The sequence below is a fragment of the Vidua chalybeata genome, chromosome 1, assembly GCF_026979565.1.
Source record: "Vidua chalybeata isolate OUT-0048 chromosome 1, bVidCha1 merged haplotype, whole genome shotgun sequence".
In the NCBI taxonomy this organism is placed as follows: domain Eukaryota; kingdom Metazoa; phylum Chordata; class Aves; order Passeriformes; family Viduidae; genus Vidua; species Vidua chalybeata.
In genome coordinates this window covers 85,462,127-85,475,491 of record NC_071530.1, presented here as the reverse complement: position 1 = coordinate 85,475,491, position 13,365 = coordinate 85,462,127, and positions in this window count along the sequence as shown.

The following is a 13,365-nucleotide window of genomic DNA, read 5'->3' as shown; positions in this document are numbered from 1 at the left end:
CATATAAAAGAACACTGTGGAAAATGGGCTTTGAACTATCCTAGTTTTGCAGGTAAATAATTACTTAGAGAATCCTTCACTGTATAGTGCATACTCTTTTCATCGAACCATTTCTAGTCTTGCTATATATGTACATAGATATAGTATGGAAAAATACATTTAGAGCAGTCAATGGACACATGCTATTAAGCCATAGTATTGCACAAATTAGGAAGTAGAAATAAATTGTGATTGTAATATTTCTAGAATATGGTTTCTGAAATAAGTTTTTTTTTCTCTTAGAGTTTGACACATGGAATAATTTTAATAAATACTCCAATGTTTTAGGTTTATTTTATGTAAAAGCTTGTCTGTTTTTTAAGATGGAAGAGCAAATTGTTATAGTTGGTTTTCCATGTGGAGAACTTCATTGATTTTTATTAACTGTATGCTGGTATAACAACTTGATTTGGATTCTTCAGCATGTAGAAGTAAGCAAGGAAGCAGGCAACTCTGAGTTTCCATTATATATATGGTTGGTTGCTGTCAGTGAAGAAGATGTCATTTCACACTGTATAAAGCATGCACTGTATAAAGCAAGACTATAGGTTATTTACTAATTTAATATTAAAGAAATGTCCTCTCATTTTGATCTTAGAATTCAGGAGACACAAATGGAAACAAGTCTTGCTTGCCATTTCAATGCTTAATGTTGAAAGCTGGGTTTGTTTTGAAACTCGTGCAGTAGCACTGTTACCAGAATGAGTAAGTATTTTCAGAGTTAGCATAAGGTAGCATCTTAATACCATCACAATTCTCTAACATGGAAGAAGGAAATAAGTATGACATCTTATAAATGAGTGGTAAATGTTTGCTTTTAAAAAATGACTTGTTAAAAAATGTTTAAAATGTTAAAATGTTAAAAAATGTTTAAAAAATGACTTGTAAAAAATGAATGTTAAGTGATAAAAGTAAAATGTCAAATAATATTAAGACTTTATAGATTATAGATTAATAATTTTTATTAATTTATAATAATTTTGCCTCTTATAGATTAATAATTTTTTCTTGGTGCTCTCCTTAAGTGGAAAGATAATATTACACTACTTTAGCTACTTAATTTGTGTATATTTGAAAACTTATCTTTGCATTTTCACCTTAACTTGTTGATCTCTTTTGTTGTGAAGGTGTTGCAGAATGTTTCTAGGCAGTTATGCTTCAACTGAAATGTGATTAAATTCAGTGTTGGATAAAGTGATTCTGATGTAGAATTTATAAAGTACATTAGGACTGCATAAGAGAAAGAACTGGCAAGACAGCTTGATATGTATGCCCAGCAAGAGATAAATGTTTAACCAAGGATATATTGTCTGAACAAGCCAGGTACAGCAGACTGCTTCCTGTCGGGAAATAAAACTTTTGTTTTAAAAGTGAGAACTTTGTTTTTAAAATTTTACCAGCAGAATTTTTCAGGGGCCATCAAATCTTTAAAATATTTCTCTAATATTTGTAGATATGCACAAGATTCTCCTTTTAGTTACCTATCTAAAATTTATTCTACATAATGCAGGGGACAGGATTAAAAAGAGAATTTGAATTCAAGAATAACTGTTCACAAATTAAAGCTGATACCTGACAGGAAAAGTGCTGCCAATTTTCAGCTTACAGGTAGAAGAAAAAAAAAAAAAAAAAAAAAAAAAAAAAGAATAGAGTGTTATTTCAGCTCAGTTGTAAAACTCAATGTTCTTAGAAACTGGGAGTGGTAGGAATAATAGGAAGGGAAAATTTTGTCGGAAGAAATATGGTCACAATAGATGTTGTGGATAATACACACAAAATGCAATAAATAAATAAATATCCAGTAGGAATATAAGTAAAGCTTGCAGGTTATTAAAAGGGTTTTAAGAATTCATAGATTAGTTATTTAGGCTATATTACATTCATGGAGTCAAATAAATTTGAAGGCACATTTACGGTTTCACTTGGAGGCATCAATGAGTGACAGCAGTTATAGAACCTAACACACTTTAAACAGCTGTAGTAGCTCAAGCCAAAGGCCGAGTTGTGTTCTGTATCCTTCAACATCCACAAGTGAATGGCTTAAAAAAGGAAGAGCAGGACAAGGTTATAAAATGACACTTCTGTGTAATGCTAATTTCATGCTCCAGCTATTTTCACATTGAAAATCTCCTGAGTCTATGTGGTCCTATTAATTTGCAACCTACCACAAATTTCTTTTCCATAAACCTTTTCAGTCTCCCAATCAACCAACCTACATGAACTTCTTGGATCCACATTAGTTTTACAAGGTCTTTTGCACCTACTTTTTTCTGTCCTGAAATGTATTCCTACTGTCTCAATTTGACACCTCCTCTTTCTTGCACTGGAAAAGAAAATGGACAATTTATGTTCATCTTACTTTATGCCACTTGTAGTTTTATTATCCTCTATAATTTCTCCTTTCATTTTTTTCTTTCCCATAAGAAAAGTGACAAGTCACTTCATAGGTCAGTATACAGAAATCACTGAGACATTTTCTAATGAAATAAAAACATATCTATAAAGTGCTGAGGTTTTCCAATGTGTGGGAAAACTTAAAGTATAATTAATTGTATGGTGTGATTACCAATTTAGCACTCACCAAATAGAATAATAGAGAGATGTGGCATATTCACAGAGATTTAGCTGGATCAATATACTTCTGTTGATTTTATTGGTTGTATGTAGAGTTTTATGTGATAATTTCTGTTCCTTTATCATGCAGAATTAAGCAAGTGATGAAGAGTGCTTTCTCTTTATCTCTCTTTTCCTTTGGTGTTACGTAGTTTAACCAGTGCCAAAGAACAGAGGCAGTTGATTATTGAGCTATTCAAATTCCTCATCAGATAAACTGGGATATTTTGTGTTTCATATTTGTGCTCTTATAAATGTTTTGTAATAGGTTTGTTGCTATCAGAAGTTTCCCTATTTTCTTCTTTTTGTCTCTTCACTGCAGACCAGTCTTTTTTTCCCCCGTTTTACACAGACTCAACTCCTTTTCATACATTTTCACCCCTACTGGTCTGAGGTTGTTTTAGTGATTTCCCTCTGTGCTATTTAACATCATCATTATCACTGTTCAGAATGACGCTGAAGAAAAGTTGAACCTCCTGTTAAAACAGTATGGGAGGCAATTTACAAAACATGTCATTTATCACTAGAAAATCAGCTGTAGAACAAATTATAAGAGAAGAATTTGACACTGAAAAACCTCATACCGGCTAAAAACTTTTCTCTTATCACTACTATCCCTTAGCTAGCTGAGGGAAAACTGTACCACAAGTAGTGATTCAAAGACATGAGAATATGTGTTTCAAGACCAAATTCTATATATATTCAGTTTCCTGTTTCTTCTGAATGCCCTTTCTTGACTAGTAATATTTTTGGGCTTTAGTAACTATTAATTTAAAGACTAGAAACATAATTCTTCTTTCTCATATCTTTCCTCTTCTCGTGAAATCTAATTCAGGTATTGATTTATATTGACAAGGTGCCCTCATTGATAAAAACTCCAGCCTCTATCTGGTTTTGGAGGTCCCTGCTCACCAAATCTTAGTCCTTGAGAGATTTCTTTGTTACTGCTACTCTCTTATTTTTAAAAGACAGTGTTCTAAAGGAAAATAGTCTTAATTTGTCTCTCTGGCCTGGCACTGACTGTTTTCTAACCCCAGCTACCCATGCAAAGAACCTTACTCATTTCCATCTGGGGACAAATATTTCTAGTCAAGAGACACATCAAACCTTTTTCTTCCCTTTTCTTTGTCTTCCTTCCTACAAGAGACATAAATAACTGCAATGAAAAATAAATGCATGAATAAATAAGCGTTGAGAAGATCCAGCAACAAATCACCCAGAAGGAAAGAAATGCAGAGAAGGAAGCTGAAAGAGTCATCATCTTTATCAACAAGCAGTGATCAGGGAAAAAAAAAAAACAAACTTGTTTGAGGTAGTCACCCATGGCAAGTACATGGCAAAGACATCTGGATAGACATTGTTAGTTTGCTTCTGTGATGATTCCTTAAAAAGGCTGTTTCACAGATGACCAGTTTGTTAACTGACCGTCATTCTACACCTTCTGATATTTAATCTTGTATATTTTGACACCAGCAACTCTCTTAAAAATTACAGAGATTTTGTCGCAGGATGAAAAAATAGCTTCTCCCCCCCCCCCCCCCCCCCCCCCGCCAAGCTGCTGTAACTGAATGTAAGGAAACAAGAACCCAGAACATGAGACATTGTCTCTTTGTTTGGTCTAGAGCTGAGTGCTCTAAACCTCTGACCCTGACAAAGGAGGAGGTTGCCTGTTTTGTTGCTGACAGAATGGAGGTTAGCTCAATCTAAGATTGCATATGAATACAAATTCCAGAACTGCTTAAAAAAATCCTGCATTTTCCTGGAATGATTCAGGCAGGGAGACATAGCTTATGAAGTGTCTTATATATGCCTTTGAGTCACTTGCCCCTGAGATCTAACAATCCACTCCAGAAGATTAGAAACAACCAATAAGGATTTGTTGAAATTAAAGAAAAGTCAGATACATCATCTTATGCAGTCTGCAGCTAATAATATGTGAGAAGACTTTATTTTTTTTCTTTTCTTTTTCCACTCTTCTTTTCCAGAAAAATGAAAGGTATGATATATTGGTCCCAGATGGTAGGCAATTCACACTCAGCTACTCCTTCACTCCCCCTCCTCAGTAGGACAGGGGAAGTCAAGAAAAAACAGGAATGAGAAACATTTTGGATTAATATGGAGTCAAGAAGATCACTTACTAATTATCATTGTCAGCAAAAACAGACTTTATTTGAGATGAATAAATTTATCGTCAATGAAAATAAATATGGAATTACTTATTTGCATATTGGAAGAAAAGGACAATAAACTAAACATTTACATACTTAGAGAAAACATCTTCCCTTTTTTCCACACTTAGTTTCACTCCAAATTCCTGTTTCCTCCTTATTATTGCTATAGATTACACTCAGTCCCTACAGTGAGGCAATGCACCATGCAAGGCTGGGGGAGCATGTGTGTGTATGTGAGAGTTACGGTCAGTACATAGTGGTTTCCTCCAGCCACTCCTTACTTTTCATTTTCTCTGCTCCTGTTATGTTCCTTCTACCACTGCAGCAGAGAAAAGTACCTGAGTTTGGATTGAATTAGCTTGACTTATTAATTTTTTTTTTAAAGTGACTATGTCTTACATTATATGAATACTTAGAATTCCAGCCTGGTACTTCTGCAATAAAAATCAACAGGATGTGGCTCATATAGGAACCAGCTATTTTTAGGTAAGATTCCTGAAGTGGGATATAATTTTAAGTCTTCTCTGCATTTTTATTTCTGAAGCTGCTTGCCAGGCTTGAATGATACATGATTAATAATTGAGCACATCATATTTATACATTCTTTTACAATAGATGCATGAGAAGAAACCAGAAAATTAAGGGGGTAGGGAGGAAAAGGCAAAAATATGTTTCTGTGGTAGATCCTGCCAGAAAGACATGAGCCGGTAGTGATGGTAAATTTTATGCCAATCTACATGTGTTTAACTTTTATGTATTACTTTTTACAGTCCTTAATTTTCATTCATGTCCCATTCACTCTTGCTCAAATGAATCAGTAGAAAGATTGTTGTAACTGCATTAGAATTAAGGCTAGACTGTCCCAAAATGCACACTGTTCAATGGGGATAGAAGTCAGTTTAAAAATTAATACAAGGTATGTTTCTCCTAAATAGGATTCTATGTAGTCAGCAGAATGACCCAATATCTTAGGCTAAGTTGATACTTTTTCTTGGCATGTGGCAATTATCTGCCTGTACCTCCAACCAGAGCAAAATAATATTGTCAATCAACTTCATTACAAAATCTTATGAATTTTAAAATAAGAGTCTCAGTTAGTCTGTCTTATAGAGGTAGTACTAATGCTCTACTTGTGATACATTGACGTAACTACCACATCTACCTCTCTTCCCACTAAAAATTGCTGGTGGTAAACTGATCATAAACCACTAGTGTCTTCCTTCTGAAGATTAAATATTCTACAGAGAAGGATATGAAAAAGCATATTGTTTTCATAGTTCTATTCAAAAGGAAATAAGAACTATAGTGTAAAAAAAAAATTGAAAATTTTGAAACAAGACTTCATTGGTAGTTTAAAAAGGCATAGTACAGCACTACAGTCTTAGTAATTACCATGGTCCTTCCTCTGTTCCCAGTCAGAAAAATCTCTGAAATCTCTACACTGTCCATTTTTGCAGATGTAATGAGGTCCACCTTATTCAGTATCTAGTGGCAGCCATATCTATATGCTTCACAGAAATAAGCAGAACTATTCTCCCGGAATAATTTGTACATGGAATTATATGTCTAAGGGTTATTTCATTCCTCACCAGCAGAAGGTGTTTGTTATATTTAAACATAAAGATTTATATACACAGAGTCATAGAATAATTTAGTTTGGAAAGGATCTGTAAGACCATCAAGTCCAACCATTAACCTAACAAGTCAAATCTCCTACTAAATAATATCCTTAAAAGATAAATCTAAATATCTTTTAAATACCTCTAGGGATGGTGACTCAACCACTTCTCTGTACAGACTGTTCCAGTGTTTGACAACCCTTTTTGTGAGATAATTTTTCCTAATATCCAGACTAAACCTCCTCCAGCACAAATTGAGGTAATTTCCTCTTATCTTGTTGCTTGTTACTTAGTAGAAGAGACTGGCCACCCCTTTACTGCAGCCTCCTTTCAGGATCTTGTAGAGAGCAATCAGGTCCTTTCTAAGCCTCCTTTTCTCCAGGCTAAACAACCCCCACTCCTTCAGCTGCTCCTTATCAGACTTGTGCTCCAGACCCTACACCAGCTTTGTTGCCCTTCCCTGGACATGTTCCAGCACCTCAGTATCTGTTTTGTAGTGAGGGGCCCAAAACTGACTAGAGAGATTTGAGGTGCAACTTCACCAGTGCCAAGTACAGGGGTATGAAATGTCCCTCAGTCCTGCTTGCTACACAACCACATGAGATTTTTATAAAACTCTTCTACTAGATCTGTAAGTTTTATTATTATCTTAAGTGTCCAGTGTCACTTAGAATTTTACTATTTGTCTTTATTACTCATGTTGATTATTCTTGGGATACAGTTGTTTCAGCCATCACAGCTTCATTTTGAGTAAGCTCTTTGTCTCACTGCCACATTCTGGTATCAGTGTTGTCAGGAATAATAAGTTTAAACCTGCAGGTAGTTTTCTTCAGCAGCATACAACACAAACATATGCCATGTCATTTTATTACTTTCAGAGTTTATTACGTAGCTTGTTTCATATATGGCATAATATATTTTCTGCTTGTTTGCCCATTAACCACTACAATGGTGTTTTCATTGATTCTGACACATTGAGCACATTCGTCTTTCTCTGGAATATCTACAGTTAGTACAGAAACAAATTATTCCAATGTTAACATTTGTCAGCATTTGTTTGCTGGTTCATTAGCAGATCTTGTGTCACCCTCCTGAATGATGTTCTTTTGAAATCCCCTCCTGACAGCTATGTTTGTTTTAAAACATTTCTGCCACTCCACTTGCTTGTTACCATTTTACAGCTGGGCAGTCAGAGCCTTCAAAGATGACCTGGTGGAACAGATTGTACAAATGTTTCTCATCCACTTCAGCAAGGTTGTACAACTTAATATCCTAAATTGTTGAAACATAATACGGACTACAATAGAGCTATCCACAAGAAAATGGGAAGAAATAGAATATTTTAGAATTTTGCAATGGGAATTTTGCAAGTAGAGCCTCCTTTTTTGACATATGTAAGGGCAAATCTTTCTGAACAGTGTCTCAAATATTAATTGTATATAAAAAATTAATCTTACAGTACAATATTATGTCTTTCTTTTCCTAAGGAAAATCTGATTGTATTTGTCTGATGAATATACTTGAAGGCCCACATACTTCTATACAATTGCCCTGGTTCTTTTTCTGTTTACATATTTCCAAAAACTACCAAAAGCCTAGTCTAATGGAAAAAAAAAAAAAATGAGGCTAATATGAAAAAAAAAAAAAAAAAAAATCACTGCATACTTATTTCCAGAATAGAATTGACATTATTGCTGACAACTACTGATCAGTAGGAAAAGTGTGAAGAAAACACAAGTCTTCCATCTGCTTCATCCATCTGCTGAGAAAAGGAGCTGTGTTACCATTAGCAGGTCTGTCTCTACAATTCTGTGTGTTCTATGTACATTTTCATGACAAATGTCTTAAATACCTATATTATTTACCTCTATAGATAACTGTACTAAATAGCATTTAATTTTGCAAACAGCTCTAAGTTTGCTATATTATGAAACAAAATGCATAATAGAGCATAATTGCCAGATTTCTAAACTAAAAGAGTTTAGTTTAATATTAGATATACTTGAGAAATCACATTTAATATTTTTTGACTGAGCATTTTGGCACAATGTGTCATTTGGCTACTTTCTATTTGCCTATATTCTATTTCAATGTTGACACATCTTTCAAAATTGAAAGAAATAAAGTTGGGATGTAAACTTCGGGTCAAATTGTATTCTCCAAGTCCATCTGTGGAGGTTATTGTTGAGGAGATCAGTTTTGTTGTACTTCTACATTATAAGTGTCAATCACAAACAGAGCAAGTAAGGGAGACTCCTGAGGAATTCTGTTCAATATTCATTATTTTTCAATATTCTATATTTTATTTATCCTATGGGTTGGGAGCTTTAAAAAGGAAACAGATTTTTTAGTTTTATAAATCCTGTCCAGAGGTGGGAGTAGCCTATATCTAGCAGCTCCAGGCATTAAGATTTCTAGAATCCAGACAAGGCCTGGTGTTCTGCCCTTGTGCGCAGTGCTCATGTGTAAACTCAGTAGGTCCTGTGTTTCACACAAGAATGACAGCAGCTTTGCATTCATTATTTCTGCTGCTGCACAGGCATCTTAAGTTCTTTCAAACTTTACTCCCTTGCTAAGTCCAGGAAGTATACTAGAAAAGTTAAAGTGCAGGTCACTATCATCAGAATCACTCCAAGAGCTTTCTTCTGGTCACCTCCTTTCCTCAGCATTTTTCTTCCTGATTAGAAAGAACTCCAGATGAGAAGGGTTTTTGTTTGTGATTTTTAGTGGCTTTTTTTTTTTTTTTTTTTTTTTTTGTTGTTGTTGTTGTTGTTGTTTTTGTTGTTTTTCTATTAATGCAAGTAGTTCTGACACATAAACAGCCTTAGAATACTACTGGGAGACATTTTAAGCCTGTTCTGTTATCTTGAATGCTGGGAACTATTTAGAAATAAAACTCCAACAAACTATCTACAATGATAATGAATTATATAAAATTGCCTTACTTTTAAAAATAAAGCTAATTAAGTGACACAAAAAAGATTTTTCTGTTAAAAATAGCAAAAAACAGGTGTAAGTATAGAACATTATTCTGTAATATACATTCATCATCTGAGTGCCCTCATGATTAAGAGTCATACATAGGACAGAGATGGTGAAAGGGAGACAGCTGAATCTCTTTGGGGTTGTCATTGTGCAGTTGAAAGAGGTGGACAAATACTTTTCCTGTTCAAAGCCCTAATTACAAGACCTTCTTTCATATCTATGGGGAGAGTAATAGTTTTGGAAGAAAAAATTTTGCATTTTGCTAAAGAAATTGCATTCAATTTCATTGTTTTTCACCTTGTTGCAAAGTTGAACTACCACTGTTATTTTTTATAACAGTGATTTGTTTTGTTAGACCCTGTGAAGATTCTTTATTGGCTGTTGTAGGTAAACAGAAAGAGTCATACCTCTGCCTTCTCTCTTACACAGCATTTCAACCAGTAGGTGGAACAACTAGGAACCACTTTCCTCCATCTTTTTTTCAGTGCTTAGCCCCATTGAGCAGATTAAATATATGGACAAAATATATCTTGTGCCTGAATCACCAAAGAAAAAGACATTAAGGAGATTTTGTAAACATGTTGACATTTATTTATAATAAAGTATGGATTACTTCTTTTCTATTATGATGAAATAACAACATTTTTAAAACCTGAACCAGTGCTGGTTAATAGGCAGAAACTAAAGTGCATTGTAGATGATCAGAAAAATTGGAATCTTTTTTTTTTAAAGTATGGTTGCCAGTAATTTAAAGGGTCTTTGAAATCATTTGGTATTCAAGACAATCAGGAGCAAGGAACATAATCTTGTATCAGAAATAGCAAAAGAAATTATTATCTCCTTCCTTCCCAATTTTATGTAGAAGGATATTATATATAATATATATCTTTTCTTAAAAATCTAAACCCCATATAGTTTAAAAGGTTATAGTTACACAAGTCATTTTAATAAGGAATTTGTTTCTTCAAAGATTGGAATGAAATGGTTTATTTTAAGCAGCTACTTTTCAAATGCAATCTTCTCTCTTGTTTTTCAAGCTCATGGAATATAAAGACAAGAAAGGAATTAATAGTCTATTATGTATGTTTTGGCTTCCGTATGAGCTGTCACTCAGTAAATAGTCTCATATAAACATAAGACCTCTTTCTGTGCTGTAATATCAATGTAAAGGAGCATTTCAATAACTGAAAAATTCATTTGCTCCCATCTGAAGGCCATCTCTATTATCAGCATGATAGAGTTGGAAATCAAATTATATATATTTATATCTATATCTATATATATCTATCTCTCTTTCTTTCTCTCTCTCTCTATATATATATTAATATATCTCAAGATATTTTGAGGTGATAGGACACTGTAAACAGTGAGAGTTTAAAATGTTGTTAAATGAAAAAAATTGTTTTTTTCCCCTAGATTTTTCTTAACAAAGGAGACATTATTTTGTCCTGTTACCTTGTAATAAGATATATAGTATTGTTTTAGAAGTTGATTGAAATGTTGGCAAAAAAGAATAGCACAAAAAGGAGAATTCAAATAATGAATTGCAATTAAACTTGACTCTCAAGAAAGCACACTTTTGTTTCCTTGCAAGCATCTTCACCAATTGATTGTAATTCATTGTTACAGACAAATTTAACTTTCTTCTTACATTTCTTTGGATGAATAACAGTAGAAAAACTATGTAAAATCTTTCAGCTATGCCAATGTATGTGCAAACTTTATGACTGTGAAATGAAATAAATCAATATTTAGGAAGCTCAAAACAAAACACTGAAGGCATTTATAGTGAGTTGCATGAATCAATTTACTGTGCGCTAAGCATTGTTTAGCTGAACTAATCATGGAAGATTAACCTTTAAAAATTTATATTACAAAGTATGATGATCTTGGTTCCTAATGCTTTTAGCTCTAAAAACAACGTTTGAAATTTACCAATAGTAATGTCGTGGAAAAAATGTTCCCATACCCTGCAAATGGCAAAGGTTTGATTTTTTTAAATTTCATTTTGGTTTTTAAGGAAGGAATTTAATATTGTCAGCAGTGCCGATTTTTGGTTTTTTTTGGGGGAGGGGGATTTTGTTGTAAATGATGACTTAAATTATGATATCACTTAAGATCATTAGAAGTTAAGATCATTAGAAATTAAAGATCATTAGAAGTTAAGTGTTTAACACTGAAAAGTATCAGGCAAGCATGCAGATTTTTTGCACTGGTCATGGTTTCCTCACTTTATTTGAATGAAGCAAAAGTACTTTAAAGAATGAATGTGAAAAAACTGGTTTTAGGGTATGTTCTGGTCTTGAATCACAGTAGCACTGAATTAGATGAAAAAGTATGAACTTCCAAAGAGTCCTATCATTTTTGCCATGGTGTCTCATGTTATACCTATTTCTGACCTTTGCCTTCAGGTAGTGCTCAAATGTAAGTATTCAATATTGAGAATGAAAAAGAAATGACAATTACTTCTGATACATTCAGTGCTTACCATTCAAATTTTCTAGTACTTTTCTTAATAGACTTGTAAAGTCTACCAAATACAATTAAGAAAGAGACATTCAAACATGTTATGCAGCAACTTCTATTCATTAGGTTCCAGAGCTTAAAGGAATATTTAATAACCATTGAAAGGAGAATTTTTGAGACAGGCTTTGTTGCAGTACTAATCCCTGGTAGCAGTACCAAAATGCCATGGATCTTTTTTCCATGTAATACAAAGGTTGTCATTGACACCTCATGGGGCTGGAACATGTTTCTTTTAACCTGATGATACATCAGATCTCAAAGTGTGTGAGTGTAGATGGCATATACCTCGAAATACAAAAGTGTTTCATACTTACCCATGTCTATTCTTCTATGAAAAACAAAGCCTATTGGAAAGACCTGAAGAAAGTGACCATATGCAATGAGGCTTTGGGGACACAAATTGAGAAGTATGAGTCATGTAAAAGACCACCTCAAAAATGGACTAATTTTGTAAAAGGGATAAGGACATTGAGTTGAGAGATGTTACAACTGCTAGATGCAAATTGCCCTTCTAGATACCCTACTCAACAGGGAGATTTTCAAGATTTAATTAAGCCACTTTTTTAAAATGTATTTGTGTTAAATACAAACTAGAACTGCACCTGGCAGAAAATAGTAGTAGTTTCATTCCTATGCCAAATATTATTCATAACAGAATTCTTAGAAACAAGGGTGTCTACTGCACCTTAACTTCCATTTTGAGAAATTCTAGGAGCTCCAGGCAGATTCTTAATTTGAAGAATAGCTGTTAAGACACAGTTTAAAAATCAGAAATGTAATACCTGCTCCTGTTGCTGCTGCATCCACACAGATTGGCAGAAACTAAAGCTGTGCTCTAGATCTGCAACCAGAAGGGCTGGATCAGCCTCATCTGAAGAATTTGGATGTGTTGTTTTGAGAGGGGAAGGAGGACAATTTCTGTGTCCTCTTAGTATCTCATGGAAAATTTAAAGGCTTTTCAAAAGTCCTACAGATTTCTTCTGTCCTTTTTTTTTTTTTTTTTTTTTTTTTTTTTTTTTTTTTTTTTTTGCTGACACAGTTGTACAGTAGCAGATCACAACATGTGAATGTCTTCTGGCTTGCATCACACTAATCCAAGTGGTCTAGAACTCTGCTTTTAATTTCAACTTGCTCTTTAATCTGAATTCCTAGTACATGGTGATTTATATCCAAGCAGCTAACACCATAAAGCAAAACACAGTATCAGTTTAACATAGTAACAACTTAAGCAATGTGAGGCTAGACTGCGCTATCAAATGCCCTATGTCATGATGGGCAGTCTCTATGTGAACACATGGAATATTCATATAAGATATATGGATACAGTAAACAAATAAAACACATGTGACATTAAGCATTTGGTTCCAGTTAAGACCAATGGAAACTGAAGTTTCCAAGCTCCAAGCAGGAGA